This window comes from Eublepharis macularius, chromosome 7 (genome assembly GCF_028583425.1).
Source record: "Eublepharis macularius isolate TG4126 chromosome 7, MPM_Emac_v1.0, whole genome shotgun sequence".
Classification (NCBI taxonomy): Eukaryota; Metazoa; Chordata; class Lepidosauria; order Squamata; family Eublepharidae; genus Eublepharis; species Eublepharis macularius.
The window spans coordinates 117573734-117587305 of record NC_072796.1 but is presented as its reverse complement, the minus strand read 5'-3'; positions in this window follow the sequence as shown (position 1 = coordinate 117587305).

Sequence of the window (13572 nt, the reverse complement as noted above, 5' to 3'; positions counted from 1 at the left end):
ATGCAGTGGCGGGGGGGGGATTGTTTTCAAAACCCTTTCCTAGAACCATGGCTCCAGTCCATAACATCCCACACCTCCTTCTTGCGGCGATGAAATCATCCAGGGATCCAGTCGGCCTCACAGAGAGTCTGGCCAACTGCATCCTGATTCTCTGGAGTCAGGAACTAACAAGCAAGAACTGCAGAGAAGATTAGCACATCAAGTACCAATCCATATGCAAAAGAACCTCCTCAGGATACAGTGAAGCCTCCCGCCATTAGCATTCCACACCCTGGGAAACTCTTACAGGATGACTCAGCTCAACCCCACCCCTCCTGAGTAGATACAAATGACCTACATCTTTTCCACACTGTGACACTGAGAGATCTCTGTCTTTTGGTGCTACACCTCTGAAGATGCCAGCCACAGCTGCTGGCGAAACGTCAGGAGCTACAATGCCAAGACCACGGCAATACAGCCCGGAAAACCCACAACAGCCATAGACTAGCATGAAGTTAGGCAGAATGTGGAAGCACTAAGTGGACGGATATAATAATATTTTTTAAAAATCCAAGCTGGACTCCATACTAAATTATCCCCTTCCTTTGCTCTGTTACCATGGTGATAAGCATTGTTGCTGCTGATCTTCCCAGTGAAGCAACATGAGATTGTACTTATGTAGGAATTCTCCCTATAGGCATGTCTTACATTTTTCAACCATGAAAGACTCTAAGGGCCAACATAGATAGAGCAGCCAGTCATGTGTCTCCTCGCCTTCATACTACTTTTCATTCACATATGTTATATGTTAATGGGGAAGATACATGACTACGTCACCACATGAACCCTCATTCAAATCTCACCTCACTGTTTAACTCTCTAGGTGGCTTTGGGCAAACTTTTTGCATTATGTGGTCTAAGGTGTCTGTAGAAGTTATGCACAATTAATATAAGAAAAAAGGAACAGGATATCTAATGTCATGCTGTTACCTGGAATAGGGCTCTTTGTGAGTAAGTGGGGGGAATTAGTGACAAGGAGCAAGGCTATGTGAGAAGAGTAACAATGGGATATCTCCACCAGTATTTACGAGGGTCCCTTCCCTAAGGAGGCAAACGATGGTCTTGAATAAAAGGAGTATTTTTATTAAAAGGAGAAAACTCTCTCACACACAAGAGATTGTTCACAAACACACAAGATGCCTAGGAAAAGCAGGGTGAAAGCGGAATAGATTTGAGGGATTTCAGAGTGATAATTACCTATCCAGAGAATAGGATAGTCCATGGAGGAAGAACTTCAAGCATCCTGCATTCTTGGCCAGGAGAGAGAGTCTTAGGGAGAGAGACCCTAAGGGAGCAGCACTTGGATCCAGAAAGCATGTACGATTTGAATGGGGCCAGAGCCCTGTTTCTTATAGTGCAAAACATGTCCTGAGGCTACAGAACCCTCTCAGCCATTGGAACAAAGACCCTAAAGGTCAGTTCCTGGGAATTACAAAGGTTTGATTACTTGCTGCCGGGGTGTGTGAAAGGAAATGCAAAGTCTCTCCTGCTGCCTCATAAAGGGGCAGTTTGCTAATGAATCTCCCCAGAGCTGAGTTGATGAATTGAATAGGGACGGTATCTTCCCAGGAACAAATTATAAACTTATCAGTGCTAATTGATTGCTCCTCGATCTTGGGGCGGGGATTTCATCATGGAAGGAGGATATTGGAATGTGCTAAGGGGGGAGTGACTCAGCAAGACCTTGCCTTATCACAGCTCATGCCTGCAGCTGGGAAGGCAGTGAATATAATCACTGTGGTCACTCTGCATTTGCATGAATGTCTATTCATGCTTGATCTCCTGGATGGGACTCAGCAACTCTGGCTGGAATTCCCCCTGCTGCAGATCAGGCTGCATTAATCCAGGGGCCCTGTGATTTTTATATCACAGGCAGCTATCAAACAATTATTAAATATGGCAGATGCTGGGGCCAACTACATACAGTGCTCTTGTCTGAACACAATACTCTAGGTGAGGTCTAACCAAAGCAGAGTAGAGCGATACCATCACTTCGCGTGATGTGGACACTATGCTTCTGTTGATACAGCCCAAAATCACATTTGCTTTTTTAGCTACCATATCACACTGCTGACTCATGTTTAGTGTACTGAACATGAGTCAGCAGTGTAACATGAACATATACTTCCTACATCACAATGCCTGTCACTCTAATACTTGCTCCCTTTCTTCTGTTTCTGAAGATGATCTATAGATATTACTGGAAATACGAATATTTCCCAAATAATGAGCAACCCATTCAGACTAGTGATATGAGAAGAGTACCTCACAAACAGAAGTAGGTCCCGTTTTGGAAATAAGTAAGTTAATCTATGCCCAGCAGTGGCATAATGACAATAATAATAGTTAATTTGCCTAGTTATTTGTCTAGACATACACTTTAGCTGATTTAATTCACAACATTGAACTAGACTTTCCTTTGTAGTAGAGTAACTGGGCAAACATTCCCATCACATTTTTCAGTCAATAAAGTAAGTGGCTGTTCCACTCTGTCCTTGGTACTGAAATATGAAGGTGAGTTTCATAAATGATGAAGGGTCATAGCACTGCATTGTCAGTGTTACTCTATAAATTACCTTAAAAACACACACAGAGAGAATGCAAGTCTCTGTTCTGAGGAGCTTATAATCTAAAATTGGGCATGTGGGAAGCGACAGGGAGAGGAAAGAAAGACAGAAATGACATTTAAACGAGAGAAGAATATGCATTCAACTCAGTTACATGTGCTTAGGCTTAGTTTCATGAGGACCAAGGAGGTGTGCTGAAGGTTTCATGGAAATTGTGGGTTTTAAAGGATTCTGAAAGAAATAAGCCATCATGCAAGTGTCCTGCATATTTGGTATATGCAAATAAAGGGGTGGGCTCATTTCCCTTAGTAATTGATGTATTTATGGCTGCCAGACATGAAGACATGTGTTTTGGAATTTTCTATACGTGTATATGAATCCAACCAAAGCAATTTAAATGGATTTGTAATTGCTTTGCCTGTTCTTGCATGCAGTCAATGTAATTAAACAGAAATTAAAAATATCTCATTTTTAGCATGACAACAGGCAGCCACAATTTTGCTTGTGGAAATCATGCCTTTGGCACATATATTCTTTATGAGACAGAGTGAGAGAGAGAGAGAGAGAGAGAGAGAGAGAGAGAGAGTAACTTTTTTTTTAATCTAGCATTTGGCTAGAAACCATTTGTCAGATCAAATCAGTGCTCAGTGGAGCAGCAGGAGGAAAAGAACTGGGGTGTCAACATTAACATTCTGCCTAAGAGAATGAACAATTCAGCAGTGAAGGGCTTGGTATGTTTCCTGACTCTCTGTGTCTCTATGTTTCAGAAGATAATCACAATGACACAGAGTCAAAGAATTATGAAATTAATTTTATACATCGAAGGGGGCATTTTGATTTCTCAAGCAGCAACACATGTACTCCCTATGCCAGATGGCAAAACTCTTTTGAAACAGAGAATTTCAAGAAACATTTGCATTGTCGGCATGGGATGCAGGTATCTGCCATTCCAAGCAAAACAGCACACATTCTTCATGCCCAAACTCCTGGGTATACCTAAAATTGCTCTGTACATCCTAATCAATGCTTGCACACATAGAATGTCTTAAATTATGTCTCTTCTGGGTTCAGATTGACAAAAAATTAGATTCCTTGGCTTTCCAATGAAGCAAGCAAAATCTTTTCTGAGAAATCATAATTGCAATATACCATACACCGCGAAAATATTATTTCTTTTCAGGCTTCAGAGACATTTGTTTTCTGTTCTTTATTGGTACTGTCTTTCTAGATATGTTTGGATTATAAGAAAAACACTTTGAATCAGATTCTGAATTGGATGCAGTAAAGTTATCAAGATTACCACGCAGAATATACCCACACCCACGCATATTCATTCACAGTGCTGTCCTAGTGGTTAGAGTGTTGAATTATGATCTGGGAGACTCAGGTTCAAATCCCCATTCTGCTGTGAAACTCACTAGGTGAGCTTGAGCTAGTCAACATTCAGCTTAACTACCCCACAGTATTCTTGTGATGATAAAGTAGGGAAAGAAGGTACTACTCCCTTAACTCCTTGGAGGAAGTACCAAATGAAAAAACACTAGCTGGATAAAACTAAAGATACAGAGACATCATAAACAAGAACCAAAGTTACCAATCAGAATGCTCATGACTAGAGATGGTCACGAACTGAAATATGAACCAAAGTTCATGACAAACCGGGCTGGTTCATGGTTCACGAACCAGCAGTTCATCAGTGCCCATTTCTGATGAACTGCCACGAACTTTAGGCTGGTTTGTTGGGTTCATTTTTTGGTTCGTCACTGCAGACAGCGTGGTGCTGATCAATCAGTTTCCTAGGCAGTGGGGATGAACTTCCTGAAGACCTTCTGCTGGCCCAAAAGTGACCTTCTGCTGACCCAGAAGTGATGATTTGCGGACCTGGATGTGACATTTTCACAAACCAAACGAACCGGTTTGTGAACCAGGGCAAGTTCATGAAAGTTCGTGGTTCATGAAATGCGATGAACCATGAACTGCACGATTCGTTTTTTTCCCGGTTCGTGCCCATCTCTACTCATGACCCACCAACCCAAAAGCAGCCTAACAGTAATGTACTGTGGCTTGCCAGATACATGACACCACTTCCCCCATTTTTGTGGATTCTGGCAGGTCTTCTAAAAGCTGCTGCTGATTTTAGGAATTTCTCCCCATTTTTGAAGTCAGCATCTAGTTTAATGGCTTATGAACTAAATGAGGAACACTACAGATCTCACCCTTTAAACTCTGGTAAACTTTCCGTCTGCTTCTTGTTAAAACAGGAACAGTGCCAGATTTGAAATGAAACACATCTGGGTAGTGCCTTCAGTGTCATTTTAATGTGTAGAAGCAAAGAAGAATTAAAAGTGTAAGTTTGGATCCTGTCTAAATTCCATGCATGAAAGTGTCTCTTCCCCACCTCTCTGTTCCTGTTGCAGCATTAAAAGCCCCCTGGAATGCTGCTTCTGGGGGGAAAGGGTGAGAGGTGAGTTGAAGGGGGAGAATTGGTGAAAATCGCCTCCCCCTTTGCAAACAGGGATCTTTTCTATGGGATCCAACTGATAATGAATAAGTAGATCTAAAACCAAATGTCCAGCAACAGAGAAAGCTGCAACCAGGAACCCTCGGTTAACATTTCGAATGAATGGATGGGCTTTCAAGTTCAGTGTGAAGGATTGCACTCTTATCAGTTATTCATTTACATTTTCAAAACACACGTCCCATTTCCCAAGCAAATTATGTATCCAGGTCAGTAATTGATTTCAATTCATATAACCAAAGGCCTGAACCGAGCAGCGTTAGAGAATGGTTGGGGGGGGGGAGGTTTGGCTAAACGTTAAAAAGAGAAATCCTAATTTCCAAAATTCTAGTGAGGTTTCCTTTATATACCGAAAAATCAGATAGCTTTCTATTGGTACAAGACAGTGTGTGATGAAACACTAATGAAGAAGTCAACTTTTGTTTGCAAAACATGAAAGGTTACTCACAGTCTGAAAAATTCATTCAGAAATTATCAGTGTTCTTGTTTGATGTTAATGAAAGTGTTAATGAAAATTCTGGTATCGCAAGCTGCCCTGTGCCGTTTTTAAAGTGTTTCGCTTAGCTCCACCCCCCACCCATGGTAGCTACAGTCGCAGCATATACAGAGTTCCCCCTTTTAACCAGAGAAAAATATATGCTTCTCACTGGATCGAAAGGGAAAGACCCAAGAATTCCCCTGAAATCTAGGGCTTCCTGTCATCCATGCAGGAAAAAAAAGTCAGCATGTGCAAGCAGCCTTACTTAACAACACTTTAATTTTTTTTTAAAAAATGATTTATATGCATAATTTTTGTCATAAGAGTCTTTTGTTTTAATCATTCCATTTTTGAGTTTCAGTTTTTATTTGTTTATTTTTGACTCTATCTTAGCTGAAAAACTCCTAATACAATTTTTTTAAAAAAAATCGCATGTCTTCATGTTATTGTGCCTGAACAACTGAGAGAAAAAAACCCCAGGCGTATCAAGTCTGATACGTTATTGATACTGGGCTTACAATACTACAACTGACCAACCACCCAGCAAATCTATAATAAGTTTAGTGCTTATTTATAATTTCATTGAAATGTATTCGGATTCTGCCTAGCAGGAAACTAACTGGCAGAAGTTGATTGCTTACTATTCAGTTACAGATTTTTTTTTATTTTGCTTATTAAGGAAATGTTAGAATTTGACATTCTCAGTTGATTAATGCAAATAAAAATAAATTAATCAACATGCAGTGCAAACTTGAGTAAACAGAGTTTCTATAGTCTAAATCCATCGACTGAGGGTTTCATTATGTTCCTTTTTGCTAATGGGCGGAACAGTCACCTGGTTCTATGAGAAATAAGCTCCCAAGCAATGTACATCTGTTGCAGACTTGTGCTGCTGGCTCTGAATGTACACTTTACCCTAACAATACCTGGCTATCAAACAATAACTCAGTTTTCTAGTTATGTTGTCCTTGGGCATTGTGTGTCGTGGTATGCATGCTTTAAGACAAAGGAAAAAGTATTACAGGGAGAAGAAAATAGCTTTGTGTTAAAGTTCTATTTATGTTTATGAGTCTCAGATTTGTTTAAAGTGACTTGTACGATGCCAGTCCTGTAAAATGAGATTTGTACAGAGGGCTGGTTTATTGCAAAGAACCCTGGGAGATGCAAATCTGCTCCCCCATCCACCCTCCACAGGAGAAACCTGGCAGTGATAAGTGATTGCTGGACAAGGGGTGTGATTTACCCCTGTAAGAATGACTGATAACCAGCTATTAAAAGGGATAAAACCAGATGATGCAATGAGGCATTAAATTTACTTCCTGTCTCCTGTGATTCCTGCCCTTAAGAAACAAGCATGCTTTCCTATATGCATTGCCTTGGTCTTATTTCTTTGTCATGCTAGAGGCAAAAAATGTTGAGGGACTGGCTTTTAGGTAAGTAGGTAGGTAAGCAGATACATTATTGCAGCATTAAGTTTGAGTCATTCTGGAATTACCATGTGATACAGATCCTGAAGTTGGTGTTCTAATTTTGTCAGCTTTGACCTACATAAGAAAGGACCTAAATACTCCTCTCTCTTGTGTATGCCTAAATTATTAATGCCAGGGACAAGATTTACTTATGCAGTGCATGGTTGTCAGTCCTTCCTCCCCTCCCATCTCTGTCTGCAGTTTCAAGACCCAGAAAGCCCCCACTCCAATTACTTTTCCTGTGGAACAAAACCATCTCTTTAATTCACAGGTGCAGGTTCTAGCTTTTCTGTATCAGAGAGCTTATAATATACACGGCGATTTTCACAGCCGGCCCCACACTTTTATGTGGCCCCTCAGAAACTAGCATTTTATTATGACATAGCCTGTGATCCTTCCAGTTATCGAAAGAGCCTATATATTCTCCTAGTAGATGGCCATGACACGTTTTTAGACAACCAGAAGAGGGTACTAGAGAATATGCAGTCTGCTGGTTGGACAACTCTGTCAATTTGTGGAAGAAATCATGCCAAGCATAATGATAAAACCCTCATATATGTGACAACAGGTTTCTCCTGTTACATTGCAAGGGGTTTTTGAAATAATGTTACAGGACTTTATAGACACATGAAGCTGCCTTCTACTGAATTAGACCATTGGTCCATGAAGGTCACTATTGTCTACTCAGATTGCCAGTGGCTCTCCAAGACTCCAACAGAGGTCTTTCACATCACCTGCCTACTTACTACCTTTCGACTGGAATGGAGGGGATTGAACCTGGGGCCTTCCAAGCACATGCTCTATCACCGAGCCACTGGCCCTTACCCATGGACAATACAGCGCCTGTCCGAAAGATATTAAGCTATGTCATAATACTGTCATGCTTGTGTTTTGCCTCTCCTCCAAGTAGTCCAGGGCACAGTGAATGGATAGTTATTCCGTCTTATCTTCCAAACACAAGTTAGACTGAAGGATGACAACTTCCAATGTAATTGTATGCAGAGTTACTCCAGTCAAACCCTATTGATTTCAATGGGCTTAGACTGGAATAACTTTGCATGGGATTGCACTGTCAGTTATGCCGGAGCAGGAATCTGAACCAATATACTACCTTGGCTCTGCATGAGATACCATATTAAGTTGCTGTTCAATATGAAGATATAATGGCACACCCTTATGGTAGAAATCCTGGATGCCTATGTGAGATGCTGTGTGTAGGGAAGCCAAAGATATGATGAACTCCATGACTCCAGATTGGGTGAGAGGTTGAGTAGTGGTGGCTTGTCCTTTAGCAGCTTACAGCCTGCTGATCAGATACAAGGCAGTTCCATACGTGGGTCAGGGAAGAACAGAGCCCAGCTGAGGAGCCAGTGACAGCTCCTAAGAGACATGTTGCCATTCTCGTTAGATTCCAGGCAGAAAGGGGGAGGTCATGGATCCTTGGCTGGACCTGGCAAGGCCCTAGAAAAGGGAGAGTCCACCAGCTCCAGCTACTGCACCAGAAGGGAATGGAACCAAGGGAGAAAGAGGACAATAGTAGGCAGATAGAACTCTTTCCATCTGAGGGAGGCACCCAGTAACCCATAATGTTGTGGCCTTTCAAGAGCTGGCTTAGTACTGTGAGTAGATAAAAATCTTGAAGAAGAGATGGAACTCAGTTATATATTGGTGATTTGGTGTAGGGGTGCAATACAGGGGATTGAATTTTTGTGACAGAAGGACCTGCCCATCCAACACAGGGGAAGGTGATAGCTGTCTCTTTGTGGGAATGGGTCTTTTACTCTCGTTGTGGCACAACTATATAAGGCCTGTATAGGAGATACTCTTTTTAGGGCCCATTTTGACCCATAAGAGCCATAAAGGTGGTGGTAGTGGTAGTAATAATAATAGCAACAACTGCATTTATATACCACTCTTGTAGACATATTAGTGCCCCACCCAGAGCAGTGAACAAGTTAGTGTTATTATTATCCCCACAATACAGCTGGGGAGCTGGGCAGAGAGGAGTGGCTTATCCAAGGCCACCTACTGAGCTCATGGCAGTAATGGGATTCAAACCAGTAGAGTGCTGATTTGCAGCTGAACTACTTAACCACTGTGCTACAGCAGTGATGCAAGTGATGCCAGACTGAATGAATTGAGTACTATGGTGTAAAGGTCCAAAACACATGTGACACCCCCCCCCACATGGGTCTAGGTTCCCCCAACTCAACTCTCATTCACATCAATCCGAGAGCAGCTGCTGGGAACCAATTTCTCAAGTACCACAGGGGCCCAATTCAGATAAGGACTGAGGTGCAGGGAGAGAAGGAGCTTCAGCGTCCCTCTGTACCATTTTCCTGGCCATACCATTTTGCAGCCCCAACACAGGGCAAAGAGCATGCCCAAGACCATATCAGGTCAGAAAAACAGGCTGGAGGAAGGATGAAGCCCCTTCTCCCCCTGCACCATGTTCTGAACTGGAGCTCTGAACCTCTTGGGAAATTAGTTTCCAACTGCTGCTGTCTGACTGAGGCAGAAAGGTCACGCCTAGATTGCCCCTGCTGAGGCTGTTGGGATTCAACCCACTGTTTCAATTCTGACCGTTTAAACCAATTCACTTTATCGGGATGCTCAGTGAGTACATTTTCTATCCACTTTTCGCAAATAGTAGTCAAAAGACAGAAGCCACATATCTATAATTGTCTTCCACCCAGTTGCCATAGTGATAGCGGTACTCCCTTTTTCATCTTATCATTGCTGCGGCTGCAGGAAAGCTTGTACGAGTCTGAGCTCTCCCAAGTGTATCTGCCGTGAATTCGCAGGTCAGCTAGTACAGAAACGTATTGCTAACAATCTTGTTTTCTCATTGATTTTCAAACATTCTACCTTCAAGGAAATCTTGCTGCATCATTTTGCTTTCTAATGTGTCTGTACGTGCCCGATGCAGAAGTCCAGTGTCTTGCAGAGGATGTTTTGAAGTATTGAAAGGTGCATTATGTAATGTACTAGCCAGGCCTTTTAGGTCTCCTTGGAAAACACCCTATACTTCCTTATAGTTGAATGATAGGTGAGCAATCTGTCTTTCAGGGAAGCTTGTCTACCACTACTAATGTCCACAGGAACCCCAAGATTTCATGGACCATAGGCTGAAAACCACGGTTGTAGTGGGTTGTAACAGGACTGGCATCAAGGGTCAGCATAATCTTCCCAGGATCAACAGCACTGACCAGAGATAAACTTTCCAAATCCAGCTCAGGAAATTCTGTGAGGTTTGGGGGCAGAGTTTGGGGAGGAAAGAGTTTGGGGAGGGAAGAGAACTCAGCAGGCATGCGATTGATTCCATAGAATATATCCTCCAAAGCATCCATTTTTTCCTCCAGGGGAACTAACCTCTGTCGATGGAAGATCAGTTATAATTCTGGGAGATCTCCATGCCACACTGGAGGATGGCAGTGCTGAGTTAGTGGCAACTATTTGTAAGGCTAAGATGCCTTATTTACAATATTAAAATGTTATGAAGTTTTTTTTTTAATTTGAAAAGAGGTGGAAGCATAAAATACCTCCCTGCATAGCTACCTCTTGCTGACAATATAGTTAGCTATGAGAATATTATGCAAAGGACTCTGCAATGATCTTAAGACACATGTTTAGGTGCTTTCAAAAAATGAAAGAGGGAAATGACTTTGCTTTACTTACAAAGCACTGACCAGAAACAACAGACTACATAGATATATTTCCAGACCGTTTCTTTCTTAGCTAACAAACATCCAAAATCAAATGCCTTATATTGTGAGAACTGAGTCTTAGGATAGGAGTGTGTCACTAGGGAATAAAAAAAGGTACAAGTACAAGGCCAGCCATGCTCACTAAAAAAGAGTTCATTATTCCAAGCCTGCAAATACTTTCATTTCTGGAAAACCAATAGTTGTTGCTCCTTTGCTCACAAGTACTGTAGTTCTAAAAGGTCAATGAACCAAGGCAGACAAACATAACTTAAACAGATCTGTCAATGTTCAAAAGTCACAGAATTGACCATGCACCCTGTTTATTTCTTTATGACAGCATACAAAAAAAAAATATTATTTCTATTGATTGGTTGTGATTTTTACAATTCCTGGATTGCTTTCCTGCCACATGGTGTTACATGCTGGTTTACAATCTCCTTTCACCAGATCTTCCATGTAATGGAGGGAGATTTGACTCTCAGGAGCTCATCCCCAGAAATCTCATTGGTCTTTAAGGGCTACTGGACCTGAATCTTGCTCTAAATCCTGGTTGTTCACTGTATTTCAGTCACTAACAAAAGAGTTCTGAGGCGGAATGCAACTGCCCAATCTGAGACTTTATCATGATGCAATCTGCCTAGTTTGGTTGAAAGAATGGATGACATTAAAGAACAAGAAATTATTAGCCCTAGAGGGATACAAAAAAATATTTGGATGGCACGCATATCTATGGTATGACAAAGTAAAGGTCAACTCGATGTTCCTGCATCATTTTGTACGGAGAAGTCTATATATAATCTGGAAGAAGTACAAAATTTATCTACAAGAAGGAACTCCCTTGTGGGTGGTTCCGTATGAGGTGATAGACCCGAGAGCTGTTGATAATGAACAACAATGTTTAACGTATAAAGAAATAACTAAAACTGAAGCATCCAAACTTAGAATAAAGACGCAAGAGGAACTATCACCTAACTACGACTGGTTCCAGTATAGACAGATCAGAGATTTATACAATTCGGACTCTGTAAAGGGAGGTATACGAATAGAGAATTCGGAACTAGAGCAGACCCTTCTTAAAGAAGATAAGAAAAGAATATCCAAGGTATACCAAGTACTGTTGAAATGGTATACCGAGGATGAGACAGTTAAAACACAAATGGTGAAATGGGCTATAAATTTCAATAAAGAAATAACAATGGAGGCATGGGAATACTTGTGGAAAACTACAATGAAGACAACGACATGTACTAATATCAAAGAGAACATTTACAAAATGATTTATCGTTGGTACATGACACCAAAGAAGATTGCGCTAGGGAATTTGAATACTTCTAATAAATGCTGGAAATGTAAGAAGCATGAGGGCTCCCTCTATCATATGTGGTGGTCGTGTGAGGTAGCCAGGCAGTACTGGGGGGAAATAATAAGAGAAATGAGTGAAATTTTACAATTTCAAATTAATAAGAACCCAGAACTCCTGCTACTGAACTTGGGAATGGAGGGAATTCCAGCCCAACACAGGACGTTGATATTTTATATGACAGCAGCAGCTAGACTTTTGTATGCGCAAAAATGGAAAGTACAAGAAGTGCCAACTATTGAAGATTGGATCTATAAATTGCTGTATATGGCTGAAATGGATAAGATGACAAGAAAACTGAGAGATCTGGACTCAGGGCAGTTCAACACAGACTGGGAGAAGCTGAAACAATACCTGGAGAAGAAATGGGAGGTGGGAGGAAAACTGTGGCAGTTTGAGAACTACTGAAGTACTGAAGTAGAGGGGGGAGACTTTACCGGGGGGAGAAGAGATAAATGTGAATTAATAAGCAGTTAGACTAATAGATTGACATATATATAGATATATATAGGTTAATAAACAGAATATAGATAGAAAATAATTAACTATAAGGATTAAATATAAGGATTGATTAACTAACAATATTTTCTTTTTTTGGTAAGTTTTGTAAAATGTACCAAACTGAATGTCTGAAGATACAGATGAGTCAAATTGATTGACTACGTGATGAGAGATATATAGTATTATTACAAAAAGATAGAATGAGTAATATATAGAGAATAAGTCAAATGGTTTGATCTAAATGAATGTATGATTTACATGGTTTATGATATATAGAAACATTTGAAATTGAAAAATGGGATAAATTGTTTATCTAAGATGGAAACAAAGACTTACAGTTTGGGCATACAATGTTAAAAATAGTTAAGGATGTACTGCTTAGATTAATGGAGAATATATATTTGTTTTAGATAGAGGAATCTAATAGAAGTAAGGGAAAGGGGACAAAGGGTCGGAAAGCTGTTGGAAGTCAACAAAAGGGGGGGAAAGGGAGGGGGTTAGAGATGAAAAAACTGGGGAAAATTGAATGTAAATGTAAAAATAATGGATTCTAACCCAATAAAATTCTTTTTAAAAAAAAACTAACAAAAGAGTTCTTATTATGCATCCTTGTGGCTTCTGCTCTCTGCTTGTGGCATTTTGTGGTGTGTATTGCCTCGAAGCACTTAGGTTTGATTTAGAGTGGAACTACAAGTGACAAAAGGCACAGATTGGACACTTGTCAGCTTCCCTCAAGTTTTGATGGGAAATGTAGGCATCCTAGTCTTGCAGCTCGGCTCTCCGACTGCTGTCCAATGGACTTTTCAACTGTCACTTGTCCAACATTCCACCAAGCTGCCTACATTTCCCAGCAAAACTTGAGGGAAGCTGACAAGTGTCCAATCTGTGCCTTTTGTCACTTGTAGTTCCGCTCATACTCATCATACCTAGAGA